Here is a 21,071-nt window from a genome sequence, read left to right as displayed (position 1 = left end):
TGTATGTGTTCATAAACATTATCTGCTCCATGACTCACATCTGCTTTCAGTACTGCCTCTGTCAGAAGATGACTCACCATCCCCACTTCTACCAGATAATGCAGAATTAAGGTTAGCAAAAATGTCTCTTCCCTGCCATAGGAGACAGACTAGTGACACATCCAAGAGAGGTTGGATCTTGGGCACATCTACACTATCCATTTAAAGCACACCATTTCCCTCAAAGAATCCTGGGAACTGCAGCATGTTAAGGGTGCTGGGAATTATAGCTCTGTGAGGGGTAAACAACAGCTCCCAGGATTCTTTGGGGAGGCCAGGTGCTTTAAATGTATGGTATGGATGAGATTATTACATCAGCACATGGCTTATTTAATAATAATAAATAATAAAATTTTATTTATGAGTCGCCTATCTGGCCGAATTAACGGCTACTCTAGGCGACGTACATTACACAATAAAATACAATATAAAACCACAATCAATGAGTAATCTAACCCCCCCCTTCCAGTTAATAGCAGCATAAAAATTAATCCACTCCAGAGATCCTGTAAGCCTGCCTGAATAGCCAGGTCTTCAAGGCCCGGCGGAACCCCATCAGGGAGGGGGCATGGCGAAGGTCAGAAGGCAGGGAATTCCAGAGGGTGGGAGCCACAATTGAAAATGCTCTCTCTCTGGTCCGCACCAGTCTAGCAGTTTTAACTGGCGGGACTGAGAGAAGGTCTTGTGTGGCTGATCTCGTCAGGCGGCATAACTGATGATGCTGGAGGTGCTCCTTCAGATAAACTGGGCCGAAACCGTATAGGGCATTAAAGGTCAACACCAACACCTTGAATTGGGCTCGGTAAGCAACTGGTAGCCAGTGTAGATCTACTAACACTATTTATTTTATTTATTCAAAACATTTATGTACATCCTTCATCAAAAAGTCTACAGGGCAGTTTACAACATGGTAATATAATAAACAACACAATGTAAGCATATAACATAAGGTTGAACTAGATGGCCTTTGGGATCCTTTCCAACTCTATAATTTTATGCTAACTGATTCCCTAAAGGATCACCCGTCCCCACATGAACATAGGAAGGACCTGAGCACTTCATCAGAGTCTCCTGTCTGTGTGCCCTCATTGAGTGAGGTGTGGCAGGTGGCTTTGAAGAAAATGGCCTTTTCAGTCGTAGCACCTCAACTTTGGAATGCATTCCCCAGAGAGGCTCATATAACACCTGTTCTGGCCCGTCTGCACTGGCTTCCTATTTGTTTCCGGGCTAGATTCAAAGTGCTGGTTTTGACCTATAAAGCCCTACACGGCATGGGACCGCAATACCTGGTGGAACGCCTCTCCCAGTATGAACCTACCCGGACACTGCACTCAACATCTAAGGCCCTCCTCCGAGTGCCATCCCATTGAGAAGCTCGGAGGGTAGTGACTAGAACCAGGGCCTTTTCCGTGGTGGCCCCCGAACTGTGGAATAGCCTCCCCGATGAGGTGTGCCTGGCACCAACGCTACTATCTTTTTGGCGCCAGGTGAAAACCTTTTTATACTCCCAGGCATTTTAAAGCGTGTTTTAATAGCATTTTCATCATTATTTTGTTTTTTGGACGTTGTCTGGTTCTTTTATTGTTTGTTTGTTTTGTTTTTTTGATTTATTGTATTATTGTATTTATATATTGCGCTTGTTTTTATTTTTTTGTACACCGCCCAGAGAGCCTTCGGGCTTAGGGTGGTATATAAATTAAATTAAATAAATAAATAAATAAAATAAAATGTCTTTAGGACATCAGGTAAACGCCTTTTTGAAAATCCTTGCTCAGCTAAAATGTTGAGAATCTGATGCTCTTACAGTTTTATAAATTTGTATTTTAACTTGCATTTTTAGATATCCTGTATATGTATTTTAAATGATTAGCCATCCTGTGAACCTTATTCAAGGACAGGATATAAATAAATACCTAAATAAATAAGTACATAAAGCCATTTTGCTACCGGAAGCAGAGCACGAATGCCACCACCCAGCCAGCCGTCCCGCTCTGCCACTAGGGACAACAGGAGTGGGCAACCTGTGGCCCTCCCAATGCTGTTGAACTAAAATTCTCATCAACCCTAGACATCATGGCCAGTGTTCTTGTAATACAAGCACTTCTAGAGGACCACCGGTTCCCCGTCACTACTTTAAGCCTTACTGCCCCATTCAGACACCAATTTCTGCCTCATGGCAAATGACCTCACTTTACTGCATGGCATGGCTGGCTGCACATGAAAGAAGCAGAGCTCACACCCTGTACTCATACTCCATACAGTATGCCAGATAGACAGAAACCTAGGCTAAGAGACATCCCTTTAGTCTTTTGGAGGAGATATCTTTCTTTTCAGAGTGAAGATAGCAATGTGGGACTTTGAATCATGCCATCCTTGTCTCATGTAATTCTTATCCTTTCAACATCAGCCCAATTCTGTTTCTGAGTGCACTTATGTGGCAACAGCTGCTCTTGCATTTCTTCTCCAGCACCCTCCCTGCACCTGGCGGCAGGATCACACCAATCCTGTCAAGCTTGTCTAAACTGAATTTGTTCTTAGAAATACCACATCCACTTTCTTCTAGTGGGGGAGAGGTAGTGGCTGATCCTATCTTCTAGTGCCCTGCGTGGTTGCATGCATGTAATCTTTCCTCAGCTGTTTTTGATCTCTTTGCCAAGATTGAGCTCAGGAATGAAGTTGCCACGTCTTTGGCAGTGGGAGTGGTGTCCTGTCCTCAAGCAGAAGGTCATGGGCGCATTGCAAACTTGCTGAGGACTCCAAATTCATTCATTCTTTACAGTCACATCCCACCTTTCCTCCAAGGAGCTCAAGGTGGCATCCATGGTCAACCCCCTTTCCATGTTATCCTCCCTGAGGTAGGTTAGACTGAGAGACAGTGACTGGCCCAATGTCACTCAGTGAGCTTCATAACCAAGTGGGGATTTGAACCCTGGTCTCCCAGCTCCTAGTCCAACACTTTAACCACTACACCACACTGACTCAAAGAAAGCCCCTGCAAGTGCTGGCATCCAAATAAGGCTTTTCATGCTACTAAGTCCACATGACCACTCTTAGGTGCCACTTCTTTCTTGGAGAGTGATGGGCATAAAGGTCCGGTTTCCTGGCCTGGAGTCTAGCACTTGGCTTCCTCTCCTCTCTCCACCCCTTACATGATCATTTAACCATATCTGTAATCAGTGGTGGCTGGTGGCCATTGGAATTGGTAGGGCGGAAATCTGGAACACCAAGAGTAGGAGGACACAGAGTCGGCGACAGGCAGAACCAACTAGTTCCAGCCTTATTCCTGCTCAGCTCTACAAGGGCAACACTGAGGCTAAAGAGGAGAAATAAAGTATTGTCCTCTGTTGCAGGTGTATTTTAATGTGTTATTGCTGCAATATATTGTACTGTTATTTCATCATCAACATTAACTAGTTTTATTGTTTTAAGGGCCCACTGACTTTGCGTGGGTCTTTCCCCCCCCAAATTGGGGACCCTCTCCTTCATGTTTGTGTTGCTCTCATGAGTCAGTAGGACTCCACACACACACACAAAAAATGCTGCCCACTAGCAGTGTGGGCTTCACAAGCACATCCGCTCAGGCATAGTGTTACGTACAAATGTACACATATTTGCCACATGGGAAAATCGAAAAGAGACACAACATTAAAGGACAAAAGCAATGTCATTTATTTTTGATGAGAGAACATTTTGTTCCTGTTTCCTTATGAGTGAGACTGTGGCCGAAGATTGTTGCTACACTGTGAGGAACATTTGGCAGGGCTGCCAACAACCGGATAGGTTTTCTTTGGGGAGTTGCTACAGCACGGCCAGCTGGCCAAACGTGCCCTAGAACACTAAGCTCAAATTATGGTAAAAGCTCATCTGAGTCAGCAATTAAAATCACAGACAAATGGCCTGAAAATGCACATTGACCAAGAGCCAAGCCCCACCCCGAGAGAAGCTAGCACAGCTTATGTTTGGTAAAGGAACACAGAGCTATTTCAGACCTGTTAGCACCAAGGACATTTAAAAGTTTTCCCTTGTCATGACCTCCAGGCTGGGCAACAGCTTAGACTCTGCAGAGCTAGCACACTTATTCTCACTGCCCTCCCGCCCCCTGTAATAATGCTTCTGCCTGCAGACGGCTTTAGTTTAGCACTTGTACTGTGATAGTAAAAGGCTCTAGTTCACATATACATGGATGTGTCTTGATTGCTCATGACGTGAGATTTGATTACTTCCTGACTCACAGCAAAATGAATGATCTGCCTTTGGCACTGGATGATGTAAAAAATCTGTCTATAGCAATGGATCTGTGATGGTTTATTACCACCTGGAAGTCCTCTGTTGAACCCGCAGTTAATGATTAAGTGTGCATGTGTAACTGTGAACAGGTCCCAGGCAAATATCTTAATGTACATGACAGAAGATTTCTTAAAAAAAATATTACATTTGCAGCTGGAATAAGCAGAAGAGAATTAGAAACCCATTTCATCAATGTGTTTTACAGTGGGAAATGGCTGAGTGGTAATTTCCATCTAATGATAGATTGTAATGCTTGAATGCCCCAGATGTCCCCACACTTGCATGGGACCATCTGAAACATCTCCACAGCCTGCCTTTTCATCTTGATTTAGAGTGATGGAGTGGCTGTGAATTAGCACACATAGACAGATCATACTGCTAGACATTGGCAGCTTTTTAATCTGATCAATTTGCAGTGCTCACATTTATCAATACTAACTCCTCTTGGTATCAGTCTTGTTGGCCAGATGGATATCTCTAAAGAAGACATCACCTCATATGAACATAAGAAGAGCCTGCTGGATCAAGCCAGTGGTCCATCGAGTCCAGTATCCTGTTCTCACAAGGGCCAACCTGTTGCCCATGGGAAGCCTGCAAACAGGACCTAAGTGCTGGTATTTGAAAGCATACTGCCTCCAACTATGGAGACAGAGCATAATCATCCGGGCTAGTATAGGACGCTGGGCCCAATGTCCTGTAGGACCTTGCAGAGTTGCACTGCGGAACGGAGAGTAGTGAGCGAGCTTATGTGTGTGTGTTTGAATCTTTGCTAAGATTCTACCTTCCCTGCAAATTAGTCAGACAGAGACATGGTACCGGCGGGCTCGGGCAGTTCGGCAGGTGTCCCTTGGGGCAGTGGCTGTGACTGCTGGGCTCAAATGACTGGGCGTCTCCCCCGCGCAGCAGCCTCCATTGTTGTTGATGCTACCACCAGCCAGCATGGCCACTGGATTGGGATGATGGGAGTTGTAGTTCAAAAAAGTAACTTTTCCAAGCTGTGGTAAGAAGGCAGGCAGGTGGCGGTTGATTGAGGGCAGACTGAGATTGGTGGGACAATGCCCCATTTACCCTAACAGAACAGCCTCCACTGATAATGGCATTATAATATTAGCCATTTTATTATCAATTCCATTCCTAATGATCTCTAGCATGGAATTTGCCTTTTTCACAGCTGCCAAACACTGTGTCATCATCTTCATTGAGTGTGCACTACACCATCTTCAGTGTACACTACAATTCCAAGGTCTCGTTCCTGGTCAGTCAGTGCCAGTTCAGACCCCATGAGCATATATGGGCTCCTGCTGGGAGGAAGGGTGGGATATAAATAAATAAATAAATAAATAAAGTGGTTTTTTTGCTCCAATATGATCTGAAGCATCACCTGATCTGAGTCCAGTCTTGTAGATGCAGGGCACAAACAATGAGCTGAGTTAAACAAAAGAATCTGTCAAGCATTAAAGCTGGAGAAGTGGCTGTTCAGAGACAAATAGTGAAACAGGACCACTTCTTTTTCTATTTTGGGAGGTTGGGAGGGACATGATTTGTGCAATGATGAATGATGTGCTTCAAAGCTCTATTTGACTGACAGCCACCATTTTAGAATTTCTCATATGCCCCATTCTGGGGGGCATTTGGAGAGGGAGTGGCAGCTTCCACAAAATAGCAACCCCACCGCTGGCTTTGCTTGGTTCACTTGGAATGAGGCATGCTGGGAAATAAAAAATTGTGGCTGCCAGCCACATAGAGTTCTGTTAAATATTCCCCACCCCCCAAAGTACATGCCTATGTTCTCTTATGACCTTGGCTTGGAGTTTTAGTTGTAAAAAACATTCTAAACTTTATCATAGTTTGTACATCATCTTCTCACTTCCATGAAATGACTACTTGAAATCAGATGGAATTCTATCACCTAGTTCCCAGGCTATGGTCTGAAGGCACATGAGGCCAGCTCCCTGCTGAAGCTAAGCAGGGTCAGGTCTGGTCAGTGCATGGAAGGGAGACCGCCTGGGAACCATATGTAAGCTGCCTTGGGTTTCTATCATGAAAAGAAAGGCGGGATATAAATGTAATAAATAATAATAATAAATAAATAGTTCTAAAGCCTGGCTAACAGTAGCCAAGGATGCTGTGGACTGCATTAGTATGACTTGCTAATCCTCTCCTGCCTGGATGGGACCTTGTACCTCTAGTGAGTAATGTGATGTGAAAGGTGTCATTTGGGTCAGGGAGGGCATTGACTGCAAGGAAGAGTCAATAATTGATTAATTATTGATAATTAATTGCCAGCCTGGGCTCCTGCCAGGAGAAAGAGCAGGATATAAATCAAATAATACACAAACAAACAAACAAACAAATAAAATTAAGAACTGATCCATTTAAAATATACTAATTTAGGATATTCAAATTTAAAGGGTCAGTTAGATATTGGGCATTGGAGAGTTAGTCAATCACTATGGATCCAGACACTTGGGCTGCGATCCTAACCACACTTACCTGGGAGTAAGCCCCAATGAATTCAATAAGACATTTCTGAGTAGGCATGGTTAGGATTGTGCTATTAGTCATACTTAAAGTAGACCCATTAATTTGAATGGGTCTACTTTGATTAAGTCTGGATCAAACTCTGTGTTCATAGGGGTTTTGAGTCTAGATTTGTCTTTCCAGTATATAAAAGTCATATATCCAACAGCTCCTACCAGAGGTGACGGATGTAGGAGACGGACAGGCTTTGACTTCAAATATATAAGTGTGAGTGTGTTGGTTTAGAATGCTGATATGTTTAAATATGAATGTGCTGATTTTGTAAGGGTGTGATATAATGGGGACTGGCTGTTTTAATTGTTTTGCTTTTTTATACTGTGATTAAGAAACCCGATTTGTTTAATCTATTATGTTTTAAAATAAGCTTGTTTTAACATGTTTGTTTTTCCTTGAAACATACGGAATATTCTGTTTAGTCTATTATGTATATTATTTTTTTCTTGTACTTCTTGTACTTAGTTTAATATGCAATGTTTATATTACGTTGATACTAAAGAGGATGCTTTGTTCAGTTAACTGTATTTTATTGTTTTCTGTAGTTGTTTTAAGACGTTTGGATTTGTTGTACACCACTTAGAGTTTTATTTAAAGATAAGTGGTATATAAATGAACTAACTAAATGAACTAACTAGTGCCTCAGAGTGAAAAGGCAGCTGTAAAGGGGAAAAAAACTTAGAGATCATTGTGAAAAAGTATCTTTCACTGATTTCTATGGGGAAGCCAAATCTACTCAGAAGGCCTTTTCTGTTTTTTTTGCGGGGGGGAGAGAATGGTCCTTCAAAGTATTTCATGGCAGGAAGAAATATACAATTCCCCATTTATAGTAGCAGCAGCACCACCACCACGATAATTATATCAATGAAGTCTCCAACAGCTGCTTAGCAGAATTGCAGCTGGGAGTGCCCGATGGGATGCTTAGAAGCAGATGCTGGCGAAATCCAGCCAACTCACAATTTGTGATATTGTTTCAAGAGCCACTTTGGCTACTGCTTGCTATCTCTCACTAGGCTTGAGTCAAATGGCTTCATTTATCTCTTATGAAAATGAACTGCTCTGGCAGCAAAATAAAGGGGTACAAAATTGGGAAGGTTCCTTATAGGCAACTAAACAAGTGAATCCTCTTTTCTGTGATTGACTTAGAAGTAAAGTTTTCTGTGTCATTCTGAATTCATTAAACAGGATCAATCTCAAAAGGTTGTCTCTTAATTTTTATCCCGGAACTCCTGATAAACTGTACACAAAAAATAGACAAAAAAGTTGCGTGAAATTATAATTCATACATTAACAATATTAACCTTGTTAAAAATATCAAACTCATTAAACACATTAGAATAATTATGAATGGTATGCAACAAATCTCCTTCCTTTACTATTAAAATTATCTTTTTCAGCAGTTATTCTTCCTCACGTTTCCTGTTCCAGATTCTGCGGAGCATGTAAATAATATCCACCAAGTCAATTAAAAAAGATACATTCGGTGAAGCCATTTTAATCTATAAGTTGTTGTATAAACTTTTTCATAACCACTGTACCCCATATTTTCAAAGCCCATGATTGTTCATTTGAGTTTTCCCCCATTATACTATTGCTGCCTTTGTTGCCATAAAACAGTGAACTGTTGGCTCATCAGGTTTCCAGGGTAGACTGTGAATGTCAGTCACATTTAGAAGAACAGAAATAGGGGTAAAGGATAGCAGTATGTAATAAAAGTATTCCTTTTCATTGTTGAATAGACTGACAGGGTTAAAAACCAGTCATGCTCCTACTCATTTCATTAAATACATGTTTATCTCTAATCCAGTGATAGCCAACCCTGGTGCTCTTTAGATGTTGCGTACTGCATCTTCCATCGGCACCAGCCAGCATCCCTGGCCAATGGTCAGGAATAATAGGAGTTGTCAACCAACCAACTGTTGGCCAGTAGTGATATCTATGAGACTCACAGACAGAGGTTTTTTCGGAGGAGAATGAAACCTGCAATAAACGGGTTAAACAGAGCAAGAGAGGTTGCCAGGTTCCTCAAGGCCAGCAGGTGGTTGGCAAGGGCAACGGCTCTGATAAGAGCTGCTCTCGCAGAAGCTCTAGTGTGGGGGAAAGTTGTATGGAGAGAGGACTGCGTTTGAAACTTATTGTCAGTAAAAAACTCTTACAAAGAACTTTGCTTGGCCTGGATTATTTCTGGTTCTGCACAGCTCCAGAGTCGCTTCTCTGGACTGTACCAACACGCACGCGCCAACACCAACAACATCTGAAAGGCACCATGTTGGCTACCCATGCCCTAGTCAAATGCTGTAACCACAGTTGTTGCATTCTAGACAGTTTTTGTGAGGGCAAGAAAAGATTCTCTTCCAGTTCCTTCACAACCTTTTGAGGATTTATATTGCAATTTTTTGTTCACTGGCTTGTTACATTTATATGTTGCCCAATCATGAAAGTTATCTGGGTGGCTAATGATAAAATGGTTACTTAAAAAGGTAAAACCATAAAATCTAAATGCAGCCTAAATAAACAGCAGAGGATGAAACACAGATTTAAAAGATAATACCAGCAACAACCTTTTTCATAGTTCTCAAACTCCATGGCGCAGAGTGGTAAGCGGCGGTAACGCAGCCGAAGCTCTACTCATGGCCGGAGTTCGATTCCAACGGAAGGAGGAAGTTGAATCTCCAGTAACTAAGAGTCGGAAACGACTCGCACTATAAGTGCGGGGACACCTTTACCTTTTATAAAACTCCAGAAAGATATAAAGACCTAAACATCAAATAGAAAATTATGAAGATCAAAAAGAAAAAGGTCTTTACCTGGTGCTGAAAAGACCATGGCATAGAGGCCAGATGAGCCTCATTGGAGAGATCAATCAATGACTGAGGCACCATCACCGAGAAAGCCTTCAAAGAAAATCTTAAGATCTGGATTGATTGTTGTTGTTGTTATTTCATTTATGAATCACTTCCCATGAGACACTGAAATGATTTACAATTTAATAACATATACAAAACAATTACATATGTAAAAACAGTTAAAACAGTTGCATATATAAAACCAATTAAAACAATTATAAATATATGTTTTTAACAGCCAACAACAACACATGCATAAAATCAGTTCAAATCAGAAACAAATACTAACTGGGATAAATATTTTAGAAGGCTTGTTACAAGAGGAATGTCACCTGCAGGTGTCAAAAACAACAACAGAGAAGGTGTCTGATATGCAATGGAATGGAGTTCCAAAAGGTAGGTGCCACTACACTAAAGGCCCAATTCTGACATTGTGTGGAATGGACCTCCTGATATAAGGATATCTGCAAGATGCTGTCACCAGCAGAATGCAATGATTGGTTGGTTATGTAGAGGATGAAGTGATCTTTTAGGTATCCTGGTCCCAAGTTGTATAGGGCTTTGTATGCCAATACTAGCACTTTGAACCTAGCCTGGTAGCTGATTGGCAGCCAGTGCAATTCTTTCAGCAGTGGCATAATGTGATGGTGATATTCTGCTCCAGTGAGCAGTCAAGCCACTACATTTTACACTAGCTTGAGCTTCCCGGTCAGCTTCAAAGGTAGCCTCACATAGACCACATAGTAGCAATCCATTTTAGAGACTACCAACGCACAGATGACAGTGGTCAGGCTATCCCAATCCAGAAACTGCCACAGCTGTCTTACCAACAAAAGGTGGTAAAAGATACTCCCAGCAACTGAGGTCACCTGGGCCTCTAGTGACAGAGATGATCCAGGAGCACCCCAGGCTATGAACCTGCTTCTTAAAGGAGAATACAACTTCAGCCAATGCAGACAATTGATCAATTATCCAGACTTGGGAACAGCCTACCCACTGTGCCTCCAGCCTGCAGGGATTCAGAATGAGTTTACTGGTCCTTATTCAGCCCGCTACCAAGTCCAGGGCTTGCATAGCCTCTCCTGATCCAGATGTTACAGAGAAATAGAGCTGAGTATCATCTGATGATACCTCACCCCATATTTCCTAATGATTGCTCTCAGTGGCTTCATGTAGGTGTTAAATAGCACCGGGGACAGGATGGCACCCTGCAGCAACCAACCCTGCCAACCCTGGAGATAGGACTAGAACCACTGTAAAACAGTGCCCCCAGTATCCATCTCACAGAGCCAGTTCAGGAGGATAACATGGTCAATGGTATTAAAAGGGACTGAGAGATCAAATAAGAATAACAGGGTTGCACTCCCCATGTCCTCTCAATAAAGGTTATCCATCAGGGTGACCAAGGCTGATTCAGTCCCAGAACCAGGCCTGACTCCAAATTGGCAGGGGGGGCAAATCTTTGGTACTCCAGATGTTGCTGAACCAAAACTCCCATCATCCCTGCCCATGGGCCATGCTTGCTGGGGACGATGGGAATTGTAGTTCAGCAACATCTAGAGTGCCAAAAGGTCACCACCCCTGGAATAGGGCATGCTAATCAATTTCCTCTAAGAGTACTTACAACTATTTCATCATAACCCTCTCAATCATTTTTCCCAGAAAGGTGGTATTTGTTACTGGGCAGTTGTTGTCACAAACCAATGGGTGCACAATGGACTTTTTCAGGAGCAGCTGGATCACCACCCCTTTCAGGGTGTCTAGGACCACTCCCTTCTGCAAGGATACATTGACCACACCCTGGATCCACCTGGTCATACTCCCTTGGCAAGTTTTAATTTGCCAAGAGAGACATGGGTACAGGGGAGAAGTAGATGGCTGCATCGTTGAAAGCACTTTGTCCACTTCATCAGGTTGCATCAACTGAAACGGATCCCATTGTGTTACAACAGACATTGTGCTGGATACCTCACTAGAGATCGCAGCAAATTTGGATGTGGCATCAAGATTGCCTTGCAAGTGCCTTGCAAAGAAGTCACAGCAGGCTTACAAAGGGTCTGAAACTCCATTGCCTGGAGTAGATATTAGCAGAACCTGGACACTACAGAAAAGCTCCTTTGGATGGTGTAATAGCCACTTGTTGGGAACTGTTCTTAAATGTATTACAGGCTTGAATAAGTTAATGGAATGCCTGGGAGTATGAGTGATGTAAAACTGTCAGGTGGGAGCGAGTGTGTGAGTGAGAGCTCTAAGGGAGGTTTGACTAAAAAAGACAGCTGGTTTTGTCAGGAGTTTCTGTTGTTGGGATTTAGAGTAGAAGGAGGGAGATTGTGTTGTGGGAGTGAGAGGGGTGGAAAATGTTGGATTACATATTAGTTAGAGAGGGCAGGACAGACAGGGAAGATAGGGACTATACATCACTATGCTATCTTGTACTTTAATAAAGTTATTTTGTTCATTTAAATTCCTGCATGTCTGCCTGATCACATGCGCTGCCATGTCAGGGTCCTACATCCTACTGTGTTAACAGGGCACACCAGTGGTCACCTTTTGGGTGGGACAAAAGATGGAAGAGCTGCTGCTTCTGGTGCAGAGAACATGTCTGGCGCTGGCTGAGACAGGCGTCCTCTGGGTGGGGATTTCCTGAACCAAGTGTGGGGTGTCAGGAGGGAAAATCCCTGGTGAAGGGTGGGTTCATGACAGGTGGCTACTTCAGGATACAATAGAAGCAAAGAAGTGGGCCTTCTTTGCTGCCCTCACTGCCACACAGTGGGCACAATGATGCGCTCTCACTTGCGCTCAGTCGGCTTCACAGCGCATCTTTACTTACTTGCACTCTAGCTATCATCCAGCCTGTTTCATTGTCTGTAAGTCTCTGATATACCAAGGTGCAGAATAGGCTCCACAATGCCACAAAGGGTGCATGGGGTGCTCAGGCATGATAGTGTCAAGAGCCCGATGTGTCTCACAGTTCCACAGTGTGGCAAGGGCTTCCACAGGATTACCTGTTCTATCCACTGGGCAAAAAAACCCCAGGGCATTCAAGAGCCCACTGTATTCCATTAGTCCCCAGGGGCAGACATTCAAATTGGTCCACCAGCTCTGTAACCTTTAAGCTTACAAGTGTGAAAATGCTAGGCAAGATGATGATGATCATCATCATCATCAATCATTTTAATTAGAGTTATAACCTGCCCTTCAACTAGAAGGTTCCCAGGGCAGGGCAGTAAATGACAATCCATTTAAATAAAAACATGAATACAATATAGCAACAACATTCTAAAACAGAAATCCATTAACTGCTGATAAAACTATGAGAAGGGCTTTTCCCAAAGATCTTAAGGCTAACTTTCAGGTGATCCTGTTGTTCATATTTGGTTGTGGATTGTTGAGATGTTACTCCTCATCTCTGTCTGCAGAGCGTCATTTGCTCTGACTCTGATCTGACAAGGAAAAAGGAGTTGTGAATCTCTGGGCAGCAGACACAATAGCTGGAGTGGAATGCTTGGTGTGGACCCTCAGTGGAGGCTTTGTTCCCCCATTTCCTTCACTGGTGCATGGTTGGAACTTACTACATTATGGTTTGTGGTCAGTAGAGGCCCAATTTCTGCACAGTGTGTATACTAGTCCAGGGTTGTGCATTTATTTTTAAAACAAATGAAAAACAAGATGAATGAATCCTATTATTCACTATCTTATAGTTTAGCTATAAAAGCAATTGGGAATTCAAATGAAAGAGTTCTGAAGGGGAAAAAATCAATTTCTGTCTCATTTATTTCTATTTGGGCTGAAAAATTGAAACAGTCTGGAACAGCTGTATAGGTTACAGAGTGGGTGACAGGGTGGTGGCAAAAACAGTGGAACTGACTGATTTGAAAGTAGTCCCATCTATATCCAAAATACATCTCAGCAACATACAGCCCGGGGCTCCTGCTGGGAGGAAGGGTGGGATATAAATCGAATAATAAATAAATAAAAATAAATAAAATGTCCAAGAAAGTCTCCAGCAATCCAGTCAGTCATCCTTCCACATCTCCCCACCAGAACCCTCCAAGCACAGACATAATGTAGCAATTTGGTTTTTAACTTGGATCTTAAAAACCAAAGTGTTTCTTTGTCTATGATATATCATTATGGCAATGAAATAGAGCTGAACTCAGAAGCCTGTTCAGAGAAAAGAACAAGGAAGGGATGTGTATTTGTTTTGCATGTAATTCTAACTGCTCAGAGATAATGGTGCCACATTAGGGACTTTTTCCAGAAGAAATAAAATGAAATTGTTAATGATACAACAGATGAAAATATAAATAAAGCATTTCCACTCATGAGTGTGGGGGCTCCACTTACTGTTTAATTGGAAATCCACTGACAGCAACACCCCCTCCAACCAGCAGACAGAAAGTTTAAGGAGTTGCTAATTAGTTGAAGAATAGTTTTAACCCCAGTGAAAGCATAGTGACCTGCAATTTAACTCTTGGACAAGGAGGTCTGCAGAGAATTGTGGCAGAACTGAGGAACTGTCCTCCAAATTGTGATGCTGCTGCAACTCTGACACAGATGTGACGGACAAGCTTGTATGTAGAATCAATTATGATAAATGCAGAGGAGGCCACTGTCTGGATCACACAGGGCTGGCTCTACCATTAGGCAGAGTGAGGCAGCTGCCTCAGGCACAGTAGGGGACAGGGAGCAATGGAAAGGTGTTTGGGAGACAGAGCTGTGCATGGCCCTGGCACATAATGTGTTTCCCCAGACTCTCTGAGCTAGCCTGCCACTCTCAAGTGCAGTGGAGGATGCTGTCCCATTGCCAGTGTTGAAGTAAGATTCAACTGGCAGTCTGGTTGGCTTCTGCATGTGGAATTTGGTAATGGTGGTGGGAAAGAAGGGCAGCATTTTGTCCTTTGCCTCAGGCTGCAAAATATATCGGGCCAGCCTGGGAAGGTTAACTTTTAGATGTACTATAAGGCTGGCCCTGGCTGTGAAAATGAAATGAAGGTACTCCGAGTCGATTCCAATTTATGGCAACCCTATGAACAGAAGAAGTAGAAAGTTTATTGCATAGCCATTAAGCCGCCGCAATACATAACAAACACAATACATAACAACAACACAACATTAGTTAAAATCTCCTAAAAGAACAGGGTTCTCCCTGTAAATCTGAGGTTACATACATGTGATATCATTCGGGATTAATATTTGCCCCAGCAGCTCCAGACCAACCTTGCACATATAAAATCATGCAAATTAGCAGACTCCCCCATAAGGGTAACGTACGGTATTATTGTCCCTGAGGCTCTGGGCTATCCAAATGTTTGGCCCGAAGTTTTTGCGCCGCCAGGGCAAAATGGGCTACCCTGTATGTGACCATATAATCATTGTCAGCTAATAGAAAAGCGATAATAGGGTTTCCATGGTAAGCGGTATTCAGAGGGGGTTTACCATTGCCTTCCTCTGAGGCTGAGAGGCAGTGACTGGCCCAAGGTCACCCAGCAAGCTTCATGGCAAAATAGAAGGCTATAGACAAAGGGACCCTGCTGGGACTCTTCTTCCAAAAGTGTAAGGGGCCTAAGACCCCCTGAGATCCCAGATGACTACACCCCTGGTTATTTCCTACATAACCAGCATAGCTTAGCAAGGCAAAGAGGAAAAGAACCCTGCAGCCATGTATCTGCAAGGACCATTTAAACACATTGGGTGCAATGCACATTTCACTGAAGTCAATAGCAAAGCTCCCATTGATATTAATGGAGTTAGGACATCCCTTGATTCATAAATAACTCAATTCCATAAATAACCATAATGACTCTGTATCAAGTGAGAGTCTGCTTGACCTCAGGGTACCAGTTCCTCTGCATGGCATTTAACACCAGCAATTCAGGATAGCCAATGCTGGGCACATACCTTCTATTTTGCTATAACTTTACACACTTTCCAATTTATTTCAAACATTACTGAAAATGTCAAAACAATAAAGATGAAATATGTCTTTAAAAGTTGGCCCCTGCTGGCTTAGTGCTGCTATGAAAGAACCATGACTCATTTGGAAGCAACGGCCCATTAAAGAAGGAATGATAGATGTTTCGAGGCTAAAAGGAAGAAATAGCCAATGATCTCACAGAAAGAAAGCCAACTTTCCAAACACTTGGAAAGACCAATATTTTGCAAAAGTTTCTTCAAATAAGTTAGAAGATTTTCTTTAATGTTTACGACCAAATTCCACTGCTGTCATTGGTAGTGTGTCGCGATGGACTCTGCGATGTATCCCAAACTATGTCCCAAATATGCCCCTCACTCAGGGATGCTCTGGTGAACAACTTCTCTTGGTTGAGGCTCAGAGATGGGTTGAAACATATTGCTTTCCTATAATTTTATGAAATAACAATAGCTACAGCAAATGGCAATTTGCATTCGTCTCCCAGGGACAAATCCTGAACTCATAGGGTAATAACAGAGAACATTTACCTGTCTGTTTCTGTCTCAGTGACTCTCAGTTTTAATCACTCTGAACTACAAATCTAAACTATGCCAAGGGTGGGCAATCTAAGGCCTGGAGACCAAACACCACCCAGACCAAACACCACCCAGATTCCTGGGACTTTCTCCAGGTTCATTGGTACCCCAAGTGTTTTTGCCAGGCCGGAATGGGCCATTGAACCCTGCTAATACCTAGACAGACAAAGTCTGTGAGAGTGACTAGAAACTAGCTTACTGTACAAAGGTAAAATTTACATTTGTTACCCTGGCTACTTTTGTCGCTGCCCTCTCCTCAGCATGTGGCCCTTGGAAGGCTGGCCAAAGGGAATGTGCAGCCATTGGGCTGATAAAGCTTCCCTATCCCTGGACCAGTGGATGTACGAGAGGTAGTTTGTTTGTTTTTGAAAAAAAAGATATGCTATATATTGAGCAGCTTTCACCAAAATTTTCATGCTGCATTAAGAAGGGTAAAGAATTCCACAAGTAGATGGCGCTACATCCAAAACAGAAGCGGACCCCATAACTGTCTGAGAGGAGAAAGAGAGGTGTGCCATCATAAATGCAAGGGAGACTGGTGGCTCCGATGTCAGTGGGGCAGTGAATCCATTCCAGATGAAATACCCTAAACAGCTCTTTGAAAGCTTGGACTAAAACCCGGAGTGGATTCACTTCCTCACTGACTTTGGAGCCACCAGCCTCCACTGAATAAATGGAGGGGAAGGACTAGAGTTCAGTGGTGGTTCACATGGTCACAGGCAGAAAGTCCCAGCTTCAATCCCTGATTAAAATGGTCAGAAAGCAGATAGTGGCAATGACCCTCTGCCTAATATCCTGGAGAAAACACACGTGGGTACAGAAGGACATTTCCAGAGGATAAAAATTAGTCTGATCAGGTATAACCAACCTCCTGTGGTTTGGATGTAGCCAAGTTTTGAACCAATCCTTCTGCTTACTCTTACGTATGCAGTCAGCATTTCAACCAAAGCTATTGATATGTCATGAATTTTACTTTAATAAAAAGGTGGGGGAGAGAGAGAAACCTAGCTCATGTACATCTTTATCTTACATTTGAAGTTCAATGTGATTAAAACTGGGTGTCACCTAGAGGCAGAGAGGTTTATTTTCTCTGTTATTCTTGCATAAATTGATTCCTTCCTGTAGGCCAAATGAAGGTTGCCGTTTTCAGTTGTTGTTTCACAGAACAATAGCATCTGGAAACCTGCAGGCTGATAGAATGTGCCATGTCACGTGGCAGTCGGAAAAAAAGAAGAGAACTGCCAACACTGGAGCAAAGGATTTGTGAAAGCAGGTCGGTCTGAGACAGCCTAAGTCATTTCCCTCCCCTCCCTGCAAGGCTACACAGCCTGATTGCTTTTCTGTGAATGATGGCGCTTTATTTGCAAAATGCATTCATTCATAAGTGGATCACAAGGAGACAAAGCCAGACGGCCAAGTTCATTCACATACTTAGACACCACAAAACAACAACAGCTCACATACACAAGGGCAAAAAGCCGAAGACATTTTCTAAATTGAGAAGCCATTCTTCAGAGAGATTTTTCGGGTCTTCCTCTATGTTGTGACATTTTAGAATCAGGGGCAGCAGTCAAATGAACCCAGAGGATAAATCAGCAAGCCAGGACTAAAATGTATTGCCATTTCCAGAAACAGTCCTTTACCCAGTATTTCCTAAGCCTTTTCTTCATAGATTTGAACCGGCCATGGTTCTGCAGATGATTCCTTGGGCTGCTTGTCAGCTGTCCTCTCAACATGACTTTTTATTGGGGTGTGTGCGTGGAATATATTTTTCTGCTAAAACATTTGGAGTATGATGTGTCATCTAACATTTTTTCTTACTTTTCTTTCACAGACTACTTCCTCCCCCCACTTGTGAACAGATATATGCATAGTCACTTTCAATCAGCCTAATTTACCTACAGAGGGTTTTTTTGGTTGTTTTTAGACTTGTTAGTCGCTTGTTACCTGAAGGTCTCCAAGCAACGTGCAACTCATTAGAAAACACTGCTCTGATATTGACAGAAAACATGAGATACAAGTATAATAAGTACACTCCTAAAAGGATGATGCAGAGCTCTCTCCCGTAACAGCTGCACAAAACAGCTTGGCCTTTGAACTTGATTGCAAGCAAATGAAATATTCCCTTGACAATATTAAAAGATTTATTTAAAAAACCACACAAGCAGCATAAGGCTGTCATTTTAAGCACTGTTATTTGGTACTAGTGAGTCCCACTAAACAGGATTTTCTTCCAAAGAAACCAGGTTACAATTTGGCGGAAGGTCAATTCAATTGTCCACCATACCCACACCATTTCTGAACGACTGCCTGAAGGCTACCACTTTTCACCCTGACTGCCTGTTCCAAAAAGTAGTTCACATATGAATGTTCATCACTTAGGGCCCATCTGCAGTATATATTTAAAGCAATGCCATACCACTTTAACTAGTCATGGCTTCCTTCAAAGAATCCTGGGAGTTGTCATTTGTAAAGGGCGCTGAGAGTTGTTAGGAGATCCCTGTTCCCCTCACAGAGCTGCAATCCCCAGGGAACTCTGGGAATAGTAGCTGTGAATTGAATAAAATGCAATGGAAGAAGGGAGTGGAAATTAATTAAAGTATTTCATTTTTGCCTTCTGCTTTGCCTCAGCCCCCTTTGGCCCCATCTGCCTCTGGCCATTTGGCCCTTGGAAGGTTTGCCAGGGATGAATCTGGTCCTTCGACTGAAAAAAAAGTCCCTTGCCCTGAATAAAACTGCCTTGCCCTATGCTAGGGCATAGGGATGTTTGAAGAATTTGCTGGCTCCAAATTGAAAAGTGGACTTACTTGATCCACACCTTCTAGACTAATGTGTGGATCAGAAGGTGGTCCCCTTTGAAATCTGCAATCTCACTAAATTTCATGGGGTAGAGTGAGGACTTACTTGCACATCCCCTCCCACCCCCACTGCTGTGCATGATGCAGTTAGAGCTGCAAGTTCCCTAGGGAACAATGATGATGTGACACCTCTCAAAGGGAGACTGTATGGCTTCCACTACAGATCCATGGAGGCAACCATATCCCCCCCCCTAACCTGCATCCAGGAACAAATATATAGAAAAAATATGACTCTGTGTGTCTATGGGGGCAGTCATATTTTTTCTGTACAATGTCCCTGGGAGGAACAGTATGTCATCCCATCCCATCACTTCTATGGGCCCTTGTGGCTTCATTTTCAATATGTGTGGCAGGAGCTGTGCTTTCAAGCTGCTGAAGCTGCTAAAAAGAGCAGAGAAACATGTATAGTCATTCCTCGGACCACCTTGTGAGTACATTTTAGAACTATTAATTTTATGCAGACTTTTCTGTGAAAATAAATCTGCACATTAATGTGGAAATCGGATGGAATGGGCTTATAGTTGAACACATACAAAAGCGACACAGACCAGAGTAAAACTTATGTGTGCCCAGTCCTATCTGGGGATGATACTTTTGTCAGGAGAGGAAAGGCCCACTATCATTGTATGAGTGTTCCCAAGCACATTGGCTCCAAGAGGTTTCATTTTGCCTGAAAATGTGAGCTAGTAAGGATCCAGGTGCAAAATCATAATCAAGCAGAAGTGGCTCAGAAATGGGGGAGAGATGTGCTAGCTTCCCGGCAGGTGGGTCACTGTTGCTTACCGGGAAGGAGAGGTGGTGGGAACACTGGCACAGTGCAAACACAACAGTGTATTCTAAGCAACAACGATCCACCTGCCCGGAAGCTAACATAGAGGCAATGATGACAGGGAATTTTGTAGTTTGTTGGACGGGGGGTCCTTAAGGGAATTGAAGACAGGCTTACAGCAAAAGGGTAGACCTTTATTGGATGACAAGCATACACTTGGTCAGTCTCCCTCTGAGTGAGTGGAGAACTGCCCCATGGCACTGGTTGCCTGGAGTTTTTATACACTTCAGGACAAAGAAATTAGCATTAATGAATCAGGAGTTTACACATCAGTATTACCTAGGCATTACAGTATTACATAGGCATTGCACAGACATTGCATAGGAATTGCATTAGAATTTCATTGGCATTGCATTCTAGTCAATTTGGCAATGTTTAAAACTTCACATTCCAGGACATTTTCGCCATGAGCTGAATACTCCAGCTAATGAGCTAAGCATTTTAGTTAATGCAATCCTTCCTACGTTTTGGAGAGTACAGAGATGTTCAGAGATGTCCAGTGTCTGTTCAGTGTTATCTTATCTTGCAGAATTCTAGCTGTTCCATACAAACCAAAAGAGTCAGGGAAGACAGCTCTAAGAAGAAAAGGGTTCTGGCTGGCTACTAAGCTTATTAAAATATTATAAACTTTTATAGCTTTATAAAAGAATATATTTTGCTTATTTGTTTAATCTATATGCAGAACATATCATACGGAAAGCGGGATTGGACCAAGAAGAAGGAGGTGTGAAAATTGGACAGAGAAATATCAATAATTTAAGATATGCAGACGATACCATACTACTATCAGAAACCAGTAATGATTTGAAACAAATGCTGATGAAAGTTAAAGAGGAAAGCACAAAAGCAGGACTACAGCTGAACATCAATAAGAATAAAGTAATGACAGCAGAAGAGTTATGTAACTTTTAAGTTGACAATGAGGACATTGAACTTGTCAAGTATTATCAATACCTCGGCATAGTCATTAACCAAAATGGAGACAATAGTCAAGAAATCTGAAGAAGGCTAGGACTGGGGAGGGCAGCTATGAGAGAACTAGAAAAGGTCCTCAAATGCAAAGATGTATCACTGAACACTAAAGTCAGGATCATTCAGACCATGGTATTTCCGATCTGTATGTATGGATGTGAAAGTTGGACAGTGAAACAAGTGGATAAGAGGAAA

The sequence above is a fragment of the Rhineura floridana genome, chromosome 9, assembly GCF_030035675.1.
Source record: "Rhineura floridana isolate rRhiFlo1 chromosome 9, rRhiFlo1.hap2, whole genome shotgun sequence".
Classification (NCBI taxonomy): Eukaryota; Metazoa; Chordata; class Lepidosauria; order Squamata; family Rhineuridae; genus Rhineura; species Rhineura floridana.
Note: the sequence above shows the minus strand (reverse complement) of the source record.